Source organism: Erpetoichthys calabaricus, chromosome 3 (genome assembly GCF_900747795.2).
Source record: "Erpetoichthys calabaricus chromosome 3, fErpCal1.3, whole genome shotgun sequence".
NCBI classification, from domain to species: Eukaryota; Metazoa; Chordata; class Cladistia; order Polypteriformes; family Polypteridae; genus Erpetoichthys; species Erpetoichthys calabaricus.
Genome location: NC_041396.2, coordinates 278,660,935 through 278,673,697, shown reverse-complemented (window position 1 = coordinate 278,673,697; position 12,763 = coordinate 278,660,935). Strand labels below are relative to the sequence as shown.

At 38.0% G+C, this 12,763-nt stretch overlaps 1 protein-coding gene across 3 annotated transcripts in view; it reads left to right on the top strand.

Moving 5' to 3' along the window:
- Positions 1–3,722: 3,722 nt before the first annotated feature.
- slc16a13 (solute carrier family 16 member 13) overlaps positions 3,723–12,763 on the top strand; it is a 58,668-nt gene continuing 49,627 nt past the window's right edge. For 2 of the 3 annotated variants that reach the window (XM_051924875.1, XM_051924874.1), the window contains exon 1: positions 3,726–4,346. The gene's annotated coding sequence lies outside the window, so the exon portion shown is untranslated. Of the gene's footprint in view, positions 4,347–12,763 lie in introns of all 3 variants that reach the window. The other variant, XM_051924876.1, reaches the window with a different exon arrangement.

Sequence of the window (12,763 nt, the reverse complement as noted above, 5' to 3'; positions counted from 1 at the left end):
TCTTGGTGCTATTATTAGATAGTACGGCCTGCAATTTTTCACTGTTACACCAATGATACACAGTTTTATTTACACGAGGGGATTACACAAACATTACCTCCTCCTCCTGTTTGGCTGACGTTAAACACTTGCTATATGAAGACCTTCTTAGACTAAGCAATGGTAAAACTAAGGCTTTAATTATTTTATCTCGAGGCACTTCAAAGATAATAGACAATTTCCCAATAAAAATCCCAGACTTTATTATATCCTTGTTTGCACAGGATAAAGATCTTTATTATTCTTGATCCTATACTTGCCTTTGACCCTCATATTAATAATATTACCAAGGCTGCTTTTTCCCACCTAAAGCAAATTTCTAGGCTGTGTCCATTGCTCTCTTGATACTGCAACTGAGATACTCATGCATGCTTTTGTGACCTTGTGACTTGACCGTTACAATGCAGTGTTGTTTGGTATCCCTAATTGGATCCTAAACAAGCTACAATATGTACAAAACTGGGCGGAGTGGTGGTTCTGAGGCTAAGGATCTGTGCTAGCATCCAGAAGGTTGCCGGTTCGAATCCCAGTCACTGCCAAAAGAGATCCTACTCTGCTGGGCCCTTGAGCAAGACCCTTAACCTGTAATTGCTCCAGGGGTGCTGTACAATGGCTGACCCTGCATTCTGACCCCAAGGGGTATGCAAAAACTAACAAATTCCTAATACAAGAGATTGTATAAGGTGAAATAAAGAACAAAAAAAAAAAGCTCAGCGGCTAGGGTGATTACCCATTTAAAACCCTAGGCACATACAGATAGATAGATAGATAGATAGATAGATACTTTATTAATCCCAATGGGAAATTCACATTCTTCAGCAGCAGCATACTGATACAATAAATAATATTAAATTAAAGAATGATAATAATACAGGTGAAAAAAAAAAAACAGACAATAACTTTGTATACAGTATCACTCCTAAAATTACACTGGCTACCTTTCCCTTTTCACATTCGGTATAAACTTCTTTTAGTTTTTAAGGTTCTTCCTGGTCTGCCCCCACCTTACTTCTCTTCGTTATTAGTCCATAGACTCTGTCATGTTCACTATGGTCTTCTGACTCCTTACTGTTAACCATTCCACTCTGCAGATTGCACACTATGGGTGATTGGGGTTTTAGTGTGTCAGGGCCACAGTTATAGAATGCACTGCCTTTGGAGCTCCATACATGTACCTCACTTTCTGTTTTTAAATCTAAACATAAAAATTATCTTTTTAAAATTACCCTTTTGTTGTTCTCATGAATTTTGTTTGTATATTGGACTGTTTGATTTTATGTGTGTTGTTGTACAGTGACCTCAGATACCTTGAAAGGCGCTTTTAAATAAAATATATTATTATTATTATTCAAAACCATTAGCTCTTGTGAACAACACAAATTGTGCTTTGTCAGCATTCAAAGTGCAACTCCCAGAGTATTAAATGAACAGAACGGATTCTCAGGAGCAGATTGTACATATTAGCTGACCCAGTGCAGTCAGGACAAAACTGAGCCCAGGGTGAATCTGCATGGCTCTAAACAGGAATGGAAATTGAGTGAATAATCGCGTAGTTTAGGTGGAGGCTTGACCTAAAGGTTCAAGCACTTCCAGTAGTTTTATGTATCCTTGGAATTTTAAGCAGGCTGGCTTCTTGTGACTACATTGTCCACAGCACTGTTATTAATGACTTCTGGAATGCAAAGGGGTCTAACGTGTTTATTACTTTATATATGGAAAGTTGGACTTTGAACTGGAAGGCACAGTACATCTAAATAACTCAGTGGTAGTTACAAATTATTTCAGCATGCCAACAATAAACTCTTACAATAGAAATGAATGAACTGACTTTACCATATCCCGAGAAAATGCCTTATATTATTATTAACTGCCAATATTTTGCAATATTTCTAATCTGGAGAAAGCAGACCTTGTACAGAACTGAGCCAAGTGAAGGGTATATCTGTGTCAAAGATAACGCCTGACTATTGTGTGGATTCTGGGCAACTAAAGTTCAAGTCCTTCCAAATAATAATTGTCAGCAGTGTTCAGCCATCTGCCGAAATCCTGTCAGATAAAGCAACTTCTGCTTTTTTCTGAACTTATTCATGTCTCATTTTTACTCATCCACTGTTTCACTTCACTTAAACAGTTAACTTAAGAAGAAACCGAACAGATATATTCAGTTTTATTGGTAAATACAGCTACCTGTTATAAGCATTCACCTGAAGAAAAAGTCTTAATTGGCATACATTTGGGGAGTTCAGAAGAAATGTAGTGATTTACTTAATGAGGTGAAAATATATAATAAACAAGAATGGTGGAGTCAAAGATTTGAAATGTTCAAATGTGTGCTTCAATGTAAATGTTTAAAGTGTAAATATTCTCGATTGAGAGGTTCATATATATCAAAAAAGGCTCAAAAATCAAAAAATAACACAATATTCATAATTACTGACCTTGAAATAGTCTACAACAACACCTTAAATGCTCTTTAACCTCCTGGGAGTGGTGTTTAGTAGGCCAGGACCACTGGTAAAGAATCAGATATCACAAATATTCTCATATTTATGATCAACAACCTCAAAAAACAATAAAGCAGCAGTCCTATGCAGCATTATTGATCCCCATTTGTTAAAAGTTTTGTGAAAAGCAGTAACTTTGACCCCATGTGCATCATTAAGCAGGAGCTGGTTTGGCTGGGATTGGCTCCAGCAGACCCCCGTGACCCTGTGTTCGGATTCAGCGGGTTGGAAAATGGATGGATGGATGGATGGTTGAAATGCCATTCACAACTTCACATCTTTCTAATCGTAGAAGACAGCAATTGCTTTATACTTCATATTTAGAGGATAATTTCCTGCTCAAAATATAGTACAAAAATGGTATAAAAATGTAGGGTTTTTCAATATAAAGGTCCAAAAATAGGAGGGAACCCGAGAAAGCTTGATGTCTTGCATAACTAGACAGTTAGGTTGAATGGTGTAACATATGCGGGGGTTTCCTCACACTGGTGAGTCAGAAGGCACCAGACAAAAAAAAAAAAAAACTTAAAGTGACATCAAAGTATTCTTGCACCATTATGATCCCCCTATAGCTATTAGGTGGGGAAGGGGTGAGGGGGTAGTTAGCCAATTAGAGACAGGGGATGATTTGGGGTCCAGAATGGACAAGGCCATGATGGGCAATTTAGGCAGAACATTGGGAAAACCTTTCTCTTTTCAAGAGATGCCCAAACACCTCTTCATGCAGCAACCCTATAGCATTTCCAAGTTGGTCTCCCGTTCTAGCACTGGCCGGGCTTGAACGTGCTTAGCTTCAGGTGGATGCTCTGTTCTGAAGCACAGCTGGTATGACTGCTGACAATGATAAACATGAATGTCATCCAGTAAGCAAAGTAATCGATACGTTAATATAGTAGAAAATGGGTAGAAAGCTAATTAACTCTTCCGACAAAATAAGTGCACTTTGGCTTAGTTTTTCAACTCTTTGCCTGCAGATCAGGAGGAAGGGGGCGTTGCTTTGTATCAATTCGCTTATTTGCATTGAAAGGGGTGGGTTGTATGCAAATAAAGGGTCTTACCAAATCACATTTTCTGTTCCATTACCAGGCTTTCAAAACAGCTCATCATGGAATGAAACCAACTAAAGTTGCAACAATAGTGAGGACCTGTTAGTCGCGTTGTAAACTCGTGACTGACAGATTGCGCCGGCGCCACCGTACTTGCGTGAACGACACGCGCATGCGGCTTGCATTGAAGACTAGTTGCAATTTTAGACTCATTTTTCATTTCTGATGTCGAAATTCACACGATGTTATCAATCTTTTGGTATTGTAATGTTCCGGTTTTATATATTGACTTTTTAAATTAAAATTGGCGATGGTTATTTTTTACATTTCAATCTGATAATGGTTAAATATCGTATTGCAAACAAGCGCGCGCCCACAACATGTAGGGTAGACAGGGATGCGCGTGCTTGCATATGTCGGGCGGGCGGAGGCGGCGCTTATTTCAATGAGGATGGAGCTGTGAGCGCATGTAGACCTGGCTGAGACGAGGGTTAACTGGCAAGCAGGCGCTGGCCAACGAAAGTGAAGCAATGTGAATGACTTACTATTCACGTAAAAAATATATGGCAGCCATTCTCCTTTAAGGAATTCCAACGGGTTGCTGGTATTATTATATATGTTTTTGTGGACGGCAAAACGGAGAGCGGTGCTGTCAAGAATGCACGAGTAGCCCACCTGAACACTGGCTTCATCAGTTTCCCCTGCCCGCCACTCAACCAGCTTTCCAAATCCAGAACATGAGCGGAGCGACAAGCAAGTGAGTCATTTAAATATATACCGTTCTCACCAAAAACGTTTGCTTTCTTTGAGTGCCGAGATAACGACGTGTTTGTAAGAAAGCGGCGCGACGGTTCATCCGACTTTTCTTATTGTACAGTACCCTATGTTTCAATTATGGAGCCTTCCTTTTATTTGGATGTCATCTTTATTTAATATAATTCACAGAATACACGGTCCAAGTATTTCTAAATTTTAGCTGTGAGATGAATTAACTTACTTGGGGTTTAAAGCGAATAAAATTGCATTAAACTGGAAATATTATACTTTAGAGCAGGGGCACCGAATCGTCATAAAGAGGTCAAAAGCTACGTTATTAATGATAACGAAACTTGGCCCTTGATGACACATTATTACTTGATAATAGAGATTCGTCATTGTTATCGAAATATTAAGCAGCACTCGACCTCTGCAGTGCTTTTATTTAAACTAAAGATTAAAAAGCTCCGGCACGTTTGAGAATCCTTGTTTTTAATTCGTTAACGAGGTGGAAGTTTTGATTGTTGAAAGGAAGTGTTTTGAACAAGATAGTAGTAAATTCTTTTGAAACTTGTATTTGTAGTGTTTCATTTTTAGTAAAACAAGAACAACCACAATAATAATAATAATAATAATAATAATTGGTAGCAGATGAGACACACAAAATAAAATTTAACGAAGTTTTGGCTTTCAATCAATTGGTAAGGACTAATTCTAAGTATTATCATCTCCCATATGAGCTTGAATTAAAACTTGTTCAGTACCAGGACTAAAGAGGAATCCTTGTTCAGTGTTTAAGATGTTTATTGTACGCTAGTTTCACTGGATTTTGTGATTCTACTGGACTGACAAGTTTATTTTAGTGACCTACCATCTATGAATATTTTATTGGGTTGTCTTTGGAAAAATTATGATTTTACTGTCACAGTCCCGGAGTCTTCCTGTTTGGCAGACAGGTTAAGTACAGGTACATATTTTTTTCTTTAGCATTGTTTTAGGATTTGCATGAAAGTGCTTAAAAAGTGTCTTCTTTAAAGGCCAACATATGAACCACTGGGACAATTTTATCCCCAATCAGTTTCATAATTCAATGACAATCTTGTTGATAACAGAACTCTTCTTTTAACCGTACTGCTAGTTGTGGAATTTTGTAACCAGTTTAGAAGGTAAGAATAAGCAGAAATAATTTTTTTATGAATATTTAGTGTGAACCTAGTACTTTAGAATTGGTGAGCCTCACAATAATTTCAAGTTTGAAATGAAAAATAAAATACAATAAGCGCAAATTACAGTGGTGCTAGAAGGCCTATAAACCCTTTAAAATCTTCACGATTTCTACCCAGGTATGGTTTAAAACAGGGGTCCCCAACTCTGTTCCTGGAGGGCTGCAGTGGCTGCAGGTTTTCATTCTAACCCTTTTCTTATTGGTAACCTGTTTTTGCTGCTAATTAACATCTTTTGAATTAATTTTAATGGACTTGCTCTTGAAGACTCAGACCCCTTAATTGTTTCTTTTTCCATAATTAGCACTAAACAATCTTCTTCTTCTTTCGGCTGCTCCCGTTAGGGGTTGCCACAGCGGATCATCTGTCCGCATATGGATTTGGCAAAATTTTACACCGGATGACCTTCCTGACGTAACCCTCCCCATTTATCCGGGCTTGGGACCAGCATGAAGAAGCACACTGGTTTGTGCATCCTCTGTGGCTGGGTTAATTAGCACTAAACAATAATGAGATGAAAAATGATCGCAAACTGTGTCTATCATAAAATATCTGAAATTTAAAGAAAGGGGAGGGTCTCTGGAATGTTGATCTGCTCAGGTCCCCAAAATGTTTAACAGAGCTCTTAGAAAAGAGAAAATCGACAATTTCAGAAATGTATGCCATTGCACAATGAGAGCAGCAATAAGTCTTGAAATTAAGCAACGGGTTTAATTAACAACAAGAATAGCCGCCTAATTAAGCAACTGGTTGGAGTGAAATTGGTTGCAGTTTGACTTTGTTGGTCTTCCTTTTGCTAACTCACTGCAATTGCATTTGTGTTTGGGTGCCTTTTAAGGAAAAAAGTGAAGCAGTTCAGGGGAACAGATCTTTAAAACAAAAAAAAAAGTCAAGTCAATTAAAATGAATTAAAAAGAAGTTAATTGGTAGCAAAACAGGCCACTAGTTAATTAAGAAAAGGGTTAGAATGAAAACCTGGAGCCACTGTGGCCCCCCAGGACCAGAGCTGAGCACCCCAAACTTTAAAAAAAAAAGAAGAAAAAAAGAGAGGTTTTACCTAAGAGAGGTTTTAACTAAGTCCTAAATCTAGATAATGACAACCTAATTAACCAAATGATGCAAAAGCATTATACTTGTTTGTTATTTAGTGAGCAAAATGATCCAATGTTATTTTGTTTCCACACGTATGTGTGTGAATCTTTGTTTTCACTATCCAGTGTGACCCCCTTGTGCAGCCACAATGTAAGCTAAATAATCAGACTAAATGATCAGCTGTGAACATGGAGTCATTTTAGCTCACTCCTTCCTATTGAAAGGCTTCAACTCAAGGATGCTGTTGGGCCTCCTTGCCTGAACTGCTTGTTTCAGGTCCTCCTACAACATTTCTAAAGAGTTATGGTTAGGACTTTAACTTGATCATGCCAAAACATGAAATTTCTACTGCTTTAACAATTCTTTGGTAGAATGATTTGTATATTTAGGGTTGTTGTCTTGCAGCATGACCCACTTTCTGTTGAGCTAGAGATCACAGGTGGATACCCTGGCATTTCCCTGTTGAATTTGCTGGTACAATTCAGAATTCATAGTTTTATCAATAATAGCAATCCATCCTGGTCCAGTGGGAGCAAAGCAGATCCTAACAATGATACTGCCAACACTATGTTTCACAAATGGATCTTATGCTCAAATGCAATTTTTGTTTTTCATCAAACGCGACACTTCTCACTCAAGCCAAAACAATCTACTTTGAAATCGTCTGTGCATAGAACATTACTCCAAAAGTTTTCAGGCTTATTTACGTGGTCTTAAGCAAATTTTAGACCTGCAGCAATGTTTTTATTGGAAAGAATTGGCTTTCTCCATGCAGCTGCTATGCACACCATTGTTATTCAGTGTTCTCTTGTTAGTGGACTCATGAACAATGACATTAGCAAATGCAAGAGAGGCCTAAAGACCTTTGCATATTACCTGTGTTTTTTCTGTGACCTCCTGGAATATTGCACATCTTGCTCTTGGAGTGATCTTTGTTGTTCAATCACTCTAGGGGAGAGAAAAAAACTGTGTTGAATTTGCTCCAATTTGTACAAGATCTGTCTGAATGGGGACGTCTAAACTCTTTAGAAACGGCTTTATAATTTTTTTTTCATCCTAGTAAGGATCAACAACTTTTTTTCTGAGGCCCTTAGAAATCTCATTTGATCCGCAAACCTGTGTGATGAAGATCAGACTTTGATCGTGAAGACCCAGGTTGATGTCCTTTAAATAGGACAGGACCACCCACACTCACACCTGATTGTCATCCCATTGATTGGAACAGCTGACTTCAAATGAATGGTTCACATACTTTTTCACACACACATACACACACACACATGCACACACACACACACACACACACACACACACACACACACACACACACACATAAAAGTGGATCATTTTCCTCCATAAATAAATATGTTTTTGTGTCATCTGTTTAAACTGGGTTTTCTGTATCTAGTTTTAGGACTTGCATAAAAATCTGAGCATGTTTTAGGTCATATTTATGCAGAAATAGAGAACATGCTGAAGGTTTCTCAATTTAGCACCACTGTATACATTACAGTAAACCTCATGCAGTTTGTGTGTGTGTGTGCGTGTGTGTGTGTGTGTGTGTATATAAATATATATATATATATTTATATATATATATATATATACACACACACATACAAATATAGTCATAGGTCAAATTCTGAAATATCATTCCATAAGCGAATTCTGACATATTGTTTGGACAGAACAGGTATTAAAATAGCACTAGCAGACATAACAGTGCATCTGCTCCTCGGCAGACCAAGTGCCACCATGTACATGAAGAAGAGAAAGAAAATTGAAATCATTTAATAATGGAAAAATCAAACAACTATTCCAATTGATTAAAAATAAATATACTTTTTCCTACTTAATGTAGCCAGGATGAGATCTGACCATCACCCCCAACTGGATTAAGTTTGTTTGATAATGTTGTTTTAGAAAGCAATATGAAAATGTCGTCAGCAGTTGTTCTAATAGTAAATAATGAGCCTTTAGCCTTAATTTAAATGTTATACCAAAGGGATTCTCTACTATTGCACACTTTGAGAGCTCTATATCTAAAAATCAGTCTAGTATGCTTATTTCATTTATTCTTGAAATATACAGGCGGTCTGCATCTTGAGATTACAATGTACAACTTGGTGTTCTGTAAGATAAGGTTGAGCTCAACCATTCATGTTTTTATGTTGAAAAGCTGAATATTATAGTAGGCTGTAAACGTAGCTGGAAACTAATAAAGGTTTAAAAGCTTTAGGTAGATGCTTATACTTTGTTGCGGCTGTGCTTTGAAATATCTACTGTGTTAAATGAATAATTCAAACAGCCCAGCCATAAAGCCTTATAATAAATAGTCAGCTCTGCTTGAGATAAGTGAATGAACCAACATTTCAAGATTCTGCAGCTTAAGAAACTGGCTGAGTTTTGTAAGTTTTTTCCAAGATGGAGGAAATGGATAGTAGAAAGGGCTTAAATATAACCAATTGAAGGCTTTATTTATGCCAAAGACAACATCTAAATTTCAAATTGATTCAGCATCACTAACATTAAAGCCTTATAATATTTTACATTGCAAATCTCCCAAAGGCACCGTTTTGCTTTAAAAGATGTTAATTGCTGCAGTGGTCTTTAATTTTCTGTTTGAGACAACAGCTTATTATCTAAATTAGTGCTATTTTTACCCTTGTTTGTGTTCAGTATTCAGTAACTGTATTTACTTAAAAAAAAAAAAAAATCTATGGGCAAAGTTTATTTGAAACCTGCCCAATCCATTTTGTTAATTTTTTAACTTGCCAAAGTTCCCTGTAGCTTACTTAAAAGAGAGTACAATGATCTGAAACTCTAATCCTCTAATAATGTTTCAGAATCCAAAAGAAATTGTTTGGGACAAAATGTTTCTGACATCATTGCACTTTAGGATCAATATCACTGCCTATACTCACTTTATTTTTATAGTGTACTGATTTTTTTTAGAGGTATTTTACAACAGACTGAGTTCAGTTGCCTACCTGCTGTCTGTGCAGATTATGCATGTCTGTGTAAGTTTTCGGTTAGTTTTAAAGATCATTTGCATTGTATTAGTCAAAGTGAACGTAATATGTTCCAAAGCACCATGCTGATCCTCCCAGATGTTTATTTTTGTTTAGAAGTTTCCAATTGTAAACAGTCAATAGAAAAAAGATGTGTGCAGCACATACTGTAACTCTCCCTACATAAAGATGTAATTTTATTAGTAAAATATTGAAGGCCAGTATTTTATTTAGAATGAAATGAAAGAATCGCATCTTTCGCAAATTATACTCTCCTTTGTAACTTATGCTGTAGTTGGGACACAAGCATGCACAGAAAAAAAAAACTCTAAAAGTCAAAGTTTTTTGGAACAATTCATCAAGAATCTTCTAAATTTGCCATAAATGTGTGCCAAGCGCTCTTCAGTTTGAAAGATTAACTTTTGACCACTGACTTTCATCCAGTTACACAGACTGTTTCCCCTCAGAGTTCAAAGCAATAAGGATGATCCTACTCTGAAGTCTAAATTGACTGTGTCCTTCTATAATTGGATTTAGTGTTTCAGGCAGGCTTTAATTGTATTCAGCACAAGTTTCAGTTTGGTTGTGCTATAGCATGTCTTGTGATGGGGGTGTCCTGCTAGTTCAAAGTAGGGTTGGAAGTTGCAAATGGCTTTCACGAAGTAGCCAAGTAATTGATGAAAAGAATATTGCATACGAATGTGCATTTCTGTCTCGTTTAACATTTGTTTTCCTAACCTTCTCATTCCAGCGCAGGTCACAGAGTGTGTTGCGGAACATCATACATACAAGATATTATCTTGTACATACGAGATAGTATGTCATACTTAGAAGAGCAACTGACACTGTGACTTTGTATTAAGTTGCTTTAATAGACGAAGCAGGGGTTGCCAGTTATCAGTTGGAATTCTAGTCAAAAATATCCTTAAAACAGTCTAAAGGTAGCCCAATTTTAATGGACAGAATGAGAAATTATCCTGTATTCATGAAAAAGTTTAATGTATGTACAAGATATTATGTCATACATATGAGATAGGAATGCTATCATGATTTATTTTTTCACTTGGCGAATTAGGGCTTCCATAGTGTGGAAACTTAATAAAAATAAAATGTGTTTGAGTTAGATTAATAAGAGCCAGTAAGGTGTTCGGATATTTGATAGTTTCTTTGCTGTTTGCTGCTCTTTGTTGACTTGGACAAATTTTTATGCTTTCCAGAAATGAGAATGATTTAAAGAAAAGTGACACCACAGAACTGAAACTGGTGGACATACTGTTAGGAATTTCTGAAAGATGTTAGACACTTAGGCATTTAGTGTATAGCCTTTAATTAGCTGTTTGGCTTTCTGCTTTGATTGCTTTGTTAAAAATGATCATTTTGATTGTTTGGCATATAAATGGAATGGCAGTTAGCATTGACTAATAACTCAAAAAAGAATGGCTTCAAAGGTCATTTGCATTGTGTTAGTCAGAGTTAACTTGGAATAAGCTACCAAGTGGTGTGGTAGACAGTAAGACTTTAGGGACTTTCAAAACTAAACGTTATTTTTATTTAAAAGAATTAAGTGGATAGAACCGGCGAGATTTGTTGGGCTGAAAGGCCTGTTCTCGTCTAGATGCAATGAATGTTATTACTACTGATCTACAGGCTGTCAAATAAACGAACCACAGGCCGTGGTGCAGCGTAAAGGGGCTTCGTCTCTGACGCTGACGTCCGAGGTTCGATCCCCGAGAGGGGAGCAGTAGAGTGTGTATGCCTGATGAGCCCAAACGAGGGCAAAACACGTGTTGTGTACTCTTTGCATTATTTGACAGTAAACTATGCAACATACAGTGCATCTGGAAAGTATTCACAGCGCATCATTTTTTCTACATTTTGTTATGTTAAAGCCTTATTCCAGAATGGATTAAATTCATTTTTTTCCTCAGAATTCTACACACAACACCTCATTATTACAACGTGAAAAAAGTTTACTTGAGGTTTTTGCAAATTTATTAAAAATAAAAAAGCTGAGAAATCACATGTACATAAGTATTCACAGCCTTTGCTCAATACTTTGTCGATGCACCTTTGGCAGCAATTACAGCCTCAAGTCTTTTTGAATATGATGCCACAAGCTTGGCACACCTATCCTTGGCCAGTTTCACCCATTCCTCTTTGCAGCACCTCTCAAGCTCCATCAGGTTGGATGGGAAGCGTCGGTGCACAGCCATTTTAAGATCTCTCCAGAGATGTTCAATCGGATTTAAGTCTGGGCTCTGGCTGGGCCACTCAAGGACATTCACAGAGTTGTCCTGAAGCCACTCCTTTGATATCTTGGCTGTGTGCTTAGGGTCGTTGTCCTGCTGAAAGATGAACCGTCGCCCCAGTCTGAGGTCAAGAGCGCTCTGGAGCAGGTTTTCATCCAGGATGTCTCTGTACATTGCTGTAGTCATCTTTCCCTTTATCCTGACTAGTCTCCCAGTCCCTGCCGCTGAAAAACATCCCCACAGCATGATGCTGCCACCACCATACTTAACTGTAGGGATGGTATTGGCCTGGTGATGAGCGGTGCCTGGTTTCCTCCAAACATGACGCCTGGCATTCACACCAAAGAGTTCAATCTTTGTCTCATCAGACAAGAGAATTTTCTTTCTCATGGTCTGAGAGTCCTTCAGGTGCCTTTTGGCAAACTCCAGGCAGGCTGCCATGTGCCTTTTACTAAGGAGTGGCTTCCGTCTGGCCACTCTACCATACAGGCCTGATTGGTGGATTGCTGCAGAGATGGTTGTCCTTCTGGAAGGTTCTCCTCTCTCCACAGAGAACCTCTGGAGCTCTGACAGAGTGACCATCGGGTTCTTGGTCACCTCCCTGACTAAGGCCCTTCTCCCCCGATCGCTCAGTTTAGATGGCCGGCCAGCTCTAGGAAGAGTCCTGGTGGTTTCGAACGTCTTCCACTTACAGATGATGGAGGCCACTGTGCTCATTGGGACCTTCAAAGCAGCAGAAATTTTTCTGTAACCTTCCCCAGATTTGTGCCTTGAGACAATCCTGCCTCAGAGGTCTACAGACAATTCCTTTGACTTCATGCTTGGTTTGTGCTCTGACATGAA